Consider the following 8,830-nt stretch of genomic DNA (forward strand, 5'->3'; position numbering starts at 1 on the left):
TCAGGAACACCATGCAAAACACTTATGAAATAAGAAACAGAGAACATCTAAGCAGAAATAAGGTACATGTTTGCTTACGAATGGTACTAACATGATATATTTTCTGCCCGCCGGTAAGTTATCAAGCAAGATCATTAAATGCTTCTTTGTAGACCACATTGTGAGTATTGCCAATAGTTTTCAGGAGAGTTATTTTCAGTCAAAGCTGGAATATGAAGACTGACTAAGAAATACTCACATCAGTCAAAATAAGAATCCTGGGCTGAAAATTTGAGATGTACATAACTACTATAATGTAGCAACGAACCCATGCTCTTTTTTCATTATCACTGCTGCTTTTTGACACTCAAGCGGACATTTGTATTGGCAACTATAAGAAAACTGAAAAATATATTAGATAGAGCGGGCGGTGAGGTCCTAGGTGGGGGGAGGGGGGGAGGCGGCAGGGTGGCACTCGGTAGGCAGAGCGACCGATGACGGTGTGGTCGCGTGCGAAATCATAGTCAGAACTTTGCATTTGAAGGTACACGCTCAAAGGAAAAAAATTGCTCAATGCCAAAAGTATCAAATGCCTAAAACTGAAAATCACATCCTGAACTGAGCATTTTATTAAGAATCCGCAAAATAAGTTAAAGACAACAGTACGAGAACAGGTGAACGGTGATCTGATTTCAACACAAAATACTCATGAAGAAATAAAATGGGTGGACAGTGATTTGGTTTCTAAGCATAAAATTGATAATGTTTATGCCACACATTAAGCACATAATGTGTGTGTATTTGGAGCCTGAAACATCTACCAACTAAAACTACTCCCAAAGGCAATCTTCTAGTTCAATCTTAAGACGTAACACATAAAGCTACAGACTACAATTTTGAGGCACAGATTTAGCTCACTCAATTCAGTTTATAGAGTACCAACACCCAATTCTGGAAAAAATAATGTGAGGCCCAATTCTCCCGATCCTTACATCTGTGAATCTGTGATCCTCCGCTGCATCAAGCATCAACCATCATGAGATTGATTCCTTAATTGATCTGAAAACAATTGCTTGGATTAATGTACTGTTAGAACTTGATATATATCAGAGGAAAGGAGGGATAAAACCTTGAGGAGCTGCATGTCCATGGTGTCCTTGACATCTCCTTGAAGAATTCCTTGACGGCGGCGACCGTGGTGGATGGGGAACTCCCATGGCGTGCCCCAACTGCATCTCCAGCAGAGGATATGAAGAGAAGGTGAGGTGTAGGGGCAACGGATCTCGGCCAAAGAAGGAAGGAAAGACAAACTTTGGACCATCGGAGACGCGCCGGCGAAGCCATGCCCGAACCCTAGCCATGGGTGTGTGGTTGCGAGCGGGCTGTAGAGGCCGGGAGCAGAGAGTCTGGATGGAGGGAAGGGAGGCGCGGACCGTGGGCAGCTTGGGGCGTGCCGCTCTGCGCCGGAGGCCGCCGGAAGCAGCCGGCATGGGCGGCGATGACTTCATGGGCGAGGGAGAGGAGGCGAGCCCGTGTGCGCTGTGTGTGGGGTTGTGTTTTCTTTTTTCTTTACAAATCTGCTTGGAATGCGCGTTGAATAGTTCAAACGACAGGGGGTTTTACGCAAAAATGAATTGTTTTTCCAGAATGCCACTTAAACAAGGACTGCGGGTTGATTTCAAAGAAACAGAGGGGGGTTTTAGCAAAAACACCAGCGACGTACGACTAGAAACAATGCGTGGTTTATTAGTAGGTAACTAGTAAGCGTGCACGTGCAACGCACGTAGATATATATATTTTTCATTCATCCTTAAAGAGGAAATTATAAATAAAGAATTATCAGTTAGTTTATTCTTCACACCAATATGTCAACACTAAAATACTGACAGATGAATCTCAACTTGACAAACAACATGCAAATCATGCTCCAAACTTTCTCCTCTTTCGTCTCTGTTTCTAGTCCTCTGACCCATTTCATGCCAAAATGTAAAAAGAACATATTGCCGGACATAAACCAAGGATAAATATTGAAAAGCAACTGATTTCATATTCGTGTTCAGCAACAACATCCCAAAATACAATGAGATGTGTAACGTCAGATAATAAAAATACTTTCATGATCATTAGTACCTAGCCATGAACCGAGTGTGCAGCAAAAGAAACTTAATACAATAATGTAGAATATTAACATATATATATATATATATATATATATATATATATAGACTGTTTATATGAGAAGAACAAAAATATGAATTTATATGGATTGTTTATATCGAAAATATCAGGATAAATTTATCTTGTGCCCCACTTGGACTTCCCTTTTCTAGCAACAACAGTCATTTAAACCCTTTTCTATTAGTCTGATGAAATAGCAGATGCTAAACAGTTCCATATAAGGGACCTCCCTTCCAGCTTATCCAAAAATGTTCTTCGGGTTTACATGGATAACCAAACAAAAAACATTAATGCAGCAATATATGGTTGAGACAGACAGAGGTAGCAACTGTAACTGGCCTGAAGACAGTTGAATTACAATGAACATAATAAAGATAAATGCATAGTATGAAAACCAGATTTTGATAAGTAAAGTGAGAAAGGGTACTTTACTGGGAAATGGTTGTATAACACAAAGTAGGATCCAAGATCAGCAAAAGAAAAAGGAAAAAAACATGTTCAAGCAATATAATTCTGGAGCGATGCAGAGGCCAGAGGAGCAATCTTCTATTATCGACAAGAGAAGTTAAGCATATCAATTGACCAAGGATGAAATTCTGGAGCCATGACCGTTGGTGAAATATCTAGTCATTACAAACTTCACACATTTGATGATGGTACAAATTTCGAGTCATTACAATTTACAAACTTCACAATTTTCATGTCTAGACCACCTCTTTGCATTACCTTGAGCAATCACAGAAATAAGCACAAGCCTCTTATATTAAAAAGGCGCAGCAAGATGCATGTCATGGACGGTGCAGCAGGCATGCGAGGTGGATCCGTGCGGGTAGTGCCGGATGCACCTTGAACGGCGGACGTGCGTGGGGCAGAAAATTTAACCATGGAAGTGTTATTCAATTTCACCATGTTCTGCATGTTCATTGCCTAGAATGAAAAATGGAAGTGTTATTCAATAAACGAAGCAAATCAGAATGATTTCCCTACACGTCCATATAAGCTTGGTATTTAAGAAGGCACACTGATAAGCCTCGTATCATTTAAAGAAAATTCACTTACATCAACAGGTTCACCTTTCCCTTGGCGTCCAGTCAAAGCCTTTTCAACTCCTAAACACAGAGGCATGCTTAGTAATTCTACAACAAAAATGGAAACAATATTAGCTTATGTTTAAGCAACATGACATTGTGATAAATCAAAGAGTTTTGGAACTGGTGCAACAGCCTAAATACTTCTGGCAAGAAGGATAAGTATTCATCTCAAGACGACCCTTCTTTATCACCAGAAATTGCAGGATCCACAAACAGTATCATCTACTCCCTCCGTTCCCAAATATAAGTCTTTCTACATATTCCAACAAGTGACTACATACGTAGTAAAATGAGTGGACCTACACTCTAAAATATGTCTACATACATCCGTATGTTGTAGTCCATTTGAAATGTCTAAAAAGACTTATATTTAGGAACGGAGGGAGTACTACATAGTGGCAATGCACACAAGGGACATTCAACATATTGGTGCAAACTGTACACTTGAAACCTATTTTAGGTAAAATCTATGACCAAGCTTAGGGCTTGATGATAAGAGGGAAGAGATCAAGATCGTTCATATTTATGATTACTGGAACGCAGCAATTTTTTCTTCGGATATTGTCCTGACCAGAAGAGATGCAGAAAAGATACTATAGACATAGTTAGGGGATTCCATGTGGATTCATAGTAAATTTACCTGTTAACCCTTTAAGCAACATCACGCTGCATGAAATGATGGATGACACATGTCATGCCCACGGGGTGAGATGAAGTGGTCAGCGCTTGCAGATTTCAGCAGCATTCACAGCCTCAGCTGCACCCCCTGGCAGTGAAAGGCACCTTGCGGCTCGCGTATATTGACATGTCAATTGGCATTTAGCCAAACAAAACTGTGCCAAATCCAGCTTGCATAACGTGAACAGATCAAAAAATAAATAAAAAGAATCAGTATTGAAAGGAGATGAGAAGTATGCCTGAAAGAATAAAATTATAAAATGGATTGGCATGAATGGAGAATAAACCTGTGTCATCCCTGCAAGACATCTCTATAGACACAATATTTTGGTGTTTTTTGTGAGAATGTCATCCGCCTATGAGCAAGCTTGTCTGTCAACCGTTACAAAACCAGGAAGAGGGTTGAGTTAAAAAACAACATATACTTCAGTGCCGCAGTTAAAGATCCAAATGCCCTGAAGAATTTCTCTCAAACAGGTCGCTACTCATGTTTGGACCTGAATATCGTGAACGAATATTTGAAACTGACAAAAGCTAAATCAAGAATTTTGGCCCTGGACGATACTGACTGATAGACAATTATAAGGAGCAGGTTTCAGAGAATCGGAGATTAACATGTTGCCGGTTGACCTGTCAGTTGCACAATGTAACTTACACCCCAGTTGCACAATGTAACTTACACCACAAACTGACAGGCTGCCCTGTCAGACTTACATTTCCCTAAAACAGGTTTCTACATAACCATTCCTTTCAGCACTTCCAGACAAATCCGATAAGGAAAACATCTAAGCATGGTGTAAAGGGAAGAGCTTTTATTTTCTTTCCATTTAACTTTAATGAAATGATGTGTTCTCATTGTTTAAGGAAAACAGTTTTCAGTTCATATGATCAAGAACAAAATCAGTATTACCTTGAAATGCTGTACTGCATGGGTACTATATAAGGTTAACTTAAGATAGGAAGAGTCATTACCTTCATAAAGGATGGATTTCTTGAGAAAAAGTTCAACCACTCTGCTCTATCAATTTTCCATCCTGATTCACATCAACATCTGAAAATGTATCTGAACCCATATGAAAGCTTTAAATTTAAATTAATATGGGATCCGTAACACCTTGAGTTTTGGGATCAGATGTCCATACCTTGTCAAGGATTAACTCAATATATAGTTCAGTCACAAGAGCAATAAGCATCGGTTTGACTTGTACAGTGCTTCAGTAGAAACTATGTCACCTGATCCTTGATTCGCTCAGAGTGAGACATTAAAGGTGCAGATTTGGAACAAGTCTGACAATCCATACACTGGCATCTGCAATTAAAGATGGAAATAAGGTCACTCAAATCATGGCAGGGAATTGAATTTTGACATCCACACACCATCAATGGAAAAATACCTTCACAGGAGGGATGGGAAAGTATCCGGACGTCCGGGAGGCACAGGACACAACCACATCAATCTCGCCAGATCCAAGTCCGACCACCGCCCCAATCCTGCGCGCGGTGTGACCTCATCCGCTCCCAGCGCTGCGGCAAGTTATGGACGGTCGCCGCACGGGGTCGGAGAGTAGCTGCACGCCTACACCGCCGTGCGGCACTTCAAGGTCCTCCCAGGTGATATAATGAGCGCCGTCAGCGTCGGCTACAGTTGCGATGAGGGTGGGAGAGGAGTCGATGATCCTGTGTTCAGGGCGCGGCCGAGCACCTGGAGCGTTGAGCCGGCGGGGGAGGTGTCGACGACGGCGTCTGCACGATGGGCGACTACTCGAAGTCGCCGCCGCGGGCGGGCGGGCCTCGGGTTGGGGAGCGATTTGTGCGCCGAAGATTAGGAAGATGATTTGTTGCGTATTGTTTTTTCCCTAGCAGCTGAACCAATGCGGCCGCGAACGGCAGAGTTTTCGTCCGCTCCTCCAATTCACTAAACGTACTTTTTGGGATATTAGTTGTTACATGTCGACGGTTGATTAGAATAAGCGGGTCTAATCGTGAGGCTGTGATTATTTGGTGTTGTTGTGTGTACGTGAGGCTGTGTGCACTTAGTGATGAATATGTTTGCTTATTTAATAGCAGTAGAGAAGATTAAGGTAGATTATTATTATTATTATTATTAGGGAAAGATAAAAAAACACCGTCGCGACTCTTTTGCAGAAAAGCCCCTGCTGTTGTGGATATTGAACCCGCACTCCCTTTTTAAGTGGCTAAGATGAAAAACGTTTCAATCTTGCAAAAAGACTCTGTAGTTGTTTGGTATTCAACCCACGCTCCTTTTTGAAGTGGCAGCACACACGAGCATATGCGTGCTCTCCTCGATGCATACAGGCGGCGCCGCCGCGGGCGCTCCTCGATCCATACGGGCGGCGCCGCCACCACCTGCGGCTGGTCTTCTTGTCCAGCCATCTACCGCCCTTCTCCCCTTCCCATTCGCTGCCCTCCTCTACCCTCCCGCCCCTAATCTTATCTGGCACTACCCCCAGCCTCCTGCTGCCGTGCCTCGATCCATACGGGCGTCACCGCCGGCGGGGAGCGGTCTTCTTCTCCGGCCATCCGCCGCCCTCCTCCCCTCCCCCTCCCTCCTAATCTTCTTCTTCTTCTCTGGCCATCCGTCGCCCTCCTCAAATCCCGCGGAGTTTGCCGGAGGAAAACCATCCGTCGTCCGAACGTGCCACACCAGAGGTATGTATCGGCTTTTCCCAAATTAGTTCAACGGTGTTGGATATTGCTTGGAGATTTTACTTGAATCAATATCAATTTGTGTAACCTCGGCGTGTACTAATGTTGCTACTTTTTCCCTCTTTAATCTGAGCGTTCAATCTCTGTAAGCTAGGTGCTGGGTGATGCCTGTACATTACATTAGTCTAATGTTTGCCAAACTATGATAAATTCATGTGCCATTTGTGTCGGTTTTAGATACTTCAAGTTTAATTTGAGACATCGGTAGTTAATCCACTGTTTATTTCCCTTTCTGGATCAGGGACAAATTGCTCAATCATAATTGTTTGTTCTTCTTTCTGTTACAGGGAAGCACCGGAAAGAGGATGTTTCTATGCAGCATAACCCAAAAGTTTAATTTGATGTATTCCATCAAGCGTATGTTCCATAGCCTCCATCCTGTAGTTTATTTCCTTTGCTTCAGGTTGTACAGAGGATTTCCTTTGTTTCAGGTTGTACAAAGGAGCTCAACGACAACTGAGGTGCTGCTGGAATTACATCAGCTACTAACTTACGTATATATATAAAAAACTGCAGCTTTAGCTCCATGTAGTAATGACTAAGTATATTCTAATGCTCATTGGTACTGATTACTATTTTTTACAGGTTAATCTAATCAATTCCTTGGCATACTTTAGGAAACGAGGGTATATTGGGCGGTCTCCGACAGCCCGACGACAATACAGAGTCGTCGTAGTTGGGTTGTGTTCATGTAACACTGAAACTTGTCATAGTTAGTGTAAGAAGGTTTGGTTTACTTCCACTATGTTACTGTTCAGTCTATTTTATAAACATGTTGATTAGCCATTCTGGCAAAAAGGCATCTTCAATAATTCAGAAATCTCTTTTCCAGAAACTCCAATTCTCCTTATAGGAATTGAGATGCCCAATATTTCTCAATTTGCTGACAAGGCTGTAATATAATCACGTTTTGCTATTGACGTAATGCTATATTCCTTGACTGAAAGCAAACCCTTTAATTGCATCTGTACTAAGCATTCTTTCCGTCTATATCTTGTCATGATTTTTTTACTAGCTGCAGTGGTGTTCTTATTATTGTTATTTTCCAGAATTATTGGTATAAACCTTGTTCATGGCTAACTTATAGAATAGCAAATCTGGTTCATGGCTAACTTATAGAATAGCAAACCTTGTTCATGGCTAACTTATACAATAGCAGAAACTGATTTGAAAAACCATCAATCTCAGGAACACTCTGACCATGTATTTGATTCTGTTAAAGACCCAATATATCATGTGGTCCTGCATCTCCTGATGTTGAGCTATATAGACTGGTATTTCCAGTAAATTTTATTGACAGGCACTTCGGCGTCGTTAACAATTGACAGGCACTTTGGTGTCTCAGCAACCAGGTCGACACCGACCACCACGGTGGCTCGCAGCGATGCCCTCCCGCCACCCTATGTACGACCATCGGCGAGATGGGCGGGAACTCTTTGGCGTGCCGGCACACAGGAACGACACACGCCGTACAACCTGAAGGACATGTTCGTCAGGCTTAACTTGACCTTCACTGACGCCACCTTGCCACCTATGTTGCTGGAGATCAGCCGAAGACTTAGCTTGTTGCCGCTTTGCTTCAATGGTTGCTTTAATGCTCTTGGACTGTCCGTAATGAGCAGCTGATGGTGCTTGGACGAAACAATTGATCAGAAAATGGGTAGTGCTGTGCTGGTGGTCATGTGTCCGCTGACTAACTGTAAAACACCTAAGATGATTTTTTCAGGACTTGATACATTCCAATTACTCATTGGTGTCTTCTTCTTACTGTGATACTTGGTTTTACTTAGTAATCTTAAGATCAATTTGTTCGATTTATAATTGTATGTAGAGCACAGAACCCGACCTTGCATGTGGCCAGTTTAATTTGTTTACTGAAGAAATTAGTTTAGAAATGTTCACAGTTTTACACATGTTCACACTATTTTTGTTTCAAAAAAATATGTTTGCACTTTTTCAAAATTGTTTACTGAAGAAATTCGTTTAGAAATGTTCATAGTTTTACACATGTTCACACTGTTTTTGTTTCAAAAAAATATTTTTGCAATTTTTTAAAAATCATAAAAATTTCCAAGAATTTTTTTCATTTTTACTAAAAAAAATCATTTGGAAATGTACAAAAAAAATCAAAACATTCTTTAAACAAAAAACACCTGTTAAAATGCGTTTTTTAAATG

At 41.5% G+C, this 8,830-nt stretch overlaps 3 long non-coding RNA genes across 6 annotated transcripts; 1 reads left to right on the plus strand and 2 right to left on the minus strand.

The window, feature by feature from the left end:
- Positions 1-656: 656 nt before the first annotated feature.
- LOC123185323 (uncharacterized) lies at positions 657-1,655 on the minus strand. Its single transcript, XR_006493338.1, has 3 exons — positions 1,298-1,655; positions 1,109-1,208; positions 657-1,038 (listed from the first exon to the last, which is right to left on the minus strand). It is a non-coding gene; the product is annotated as an uncharacterized lncRNA (long non-coding RNA).
- A 1,024-nt stretch (positions 1,656-2,679) lies between these two features.
- Positions 2,680-5,814, minus strand: LOC123188816 (uncharacterized). 3 transcript variants are annotated; one of them, XR_006495222.1, is made up of 7 exons: positions 5,321-5,813; positions 5,069-5,235; positions 4,899-4,989; positions 4,214-4,298; positions 3,889-4,096; positions 3,217-3,293; positions 2,680-3,084 (listed from the first exon to the last, which is right to left on the minus strand). It is a non-coding gene; the product is annotated as an uncharacterized lncRNA (long non-coding RNA). The 3 variants fall into 3 exon arrangements; XR_006495223.1 differs by having other exon boundaries at positions 3,889-4,298; positions 4,899-4,977; positions 5,321-5,814; XR_006495221.1 differs by having other exon boundaries at positions 3,889-4,298; positions 5,321-5,812.
- Positions 5,815-6,153: 339 nt separating this feature from the next.
- On the plus strand, positions 6,154-8,469 carry LOC123188818 (uncharacterized). Of its 2 annotated transcripts, XR_006495224.1 has the most exons (5): positions 6,154-6,596; positions 6,941-7,010; positions 7,085-7,147; positions 7,239-7,379; positions 7,982-8,469. It is a non-coding gene; the product is annotated as an uncharacterized lncRNA (long non-coding RNA). The 2 variants fall into 2 exon arrangements; XR_006495225.1 differs by having other exon boundaries at positions 6,155-6,596; positions 7,239-8,469.
- Positions 8,470-8,830: the final 361 nt, after the last annotated feature.

This window comes from Triticum aestivum, chromosome 2A, assembly GCF_018294505.1.
Source record: "Triticum aestivum cultivar Chinese Spring chromosome 2A, IWGSC CS RefSeq v2.1, whole genome shotgun sequence".
Lineage (NCBI taxonomy): Eukaryota > Viridiplantae > Streptophyta > Magnoliopsida > Poales > Poaceae > Triticum > Triticum aestivum.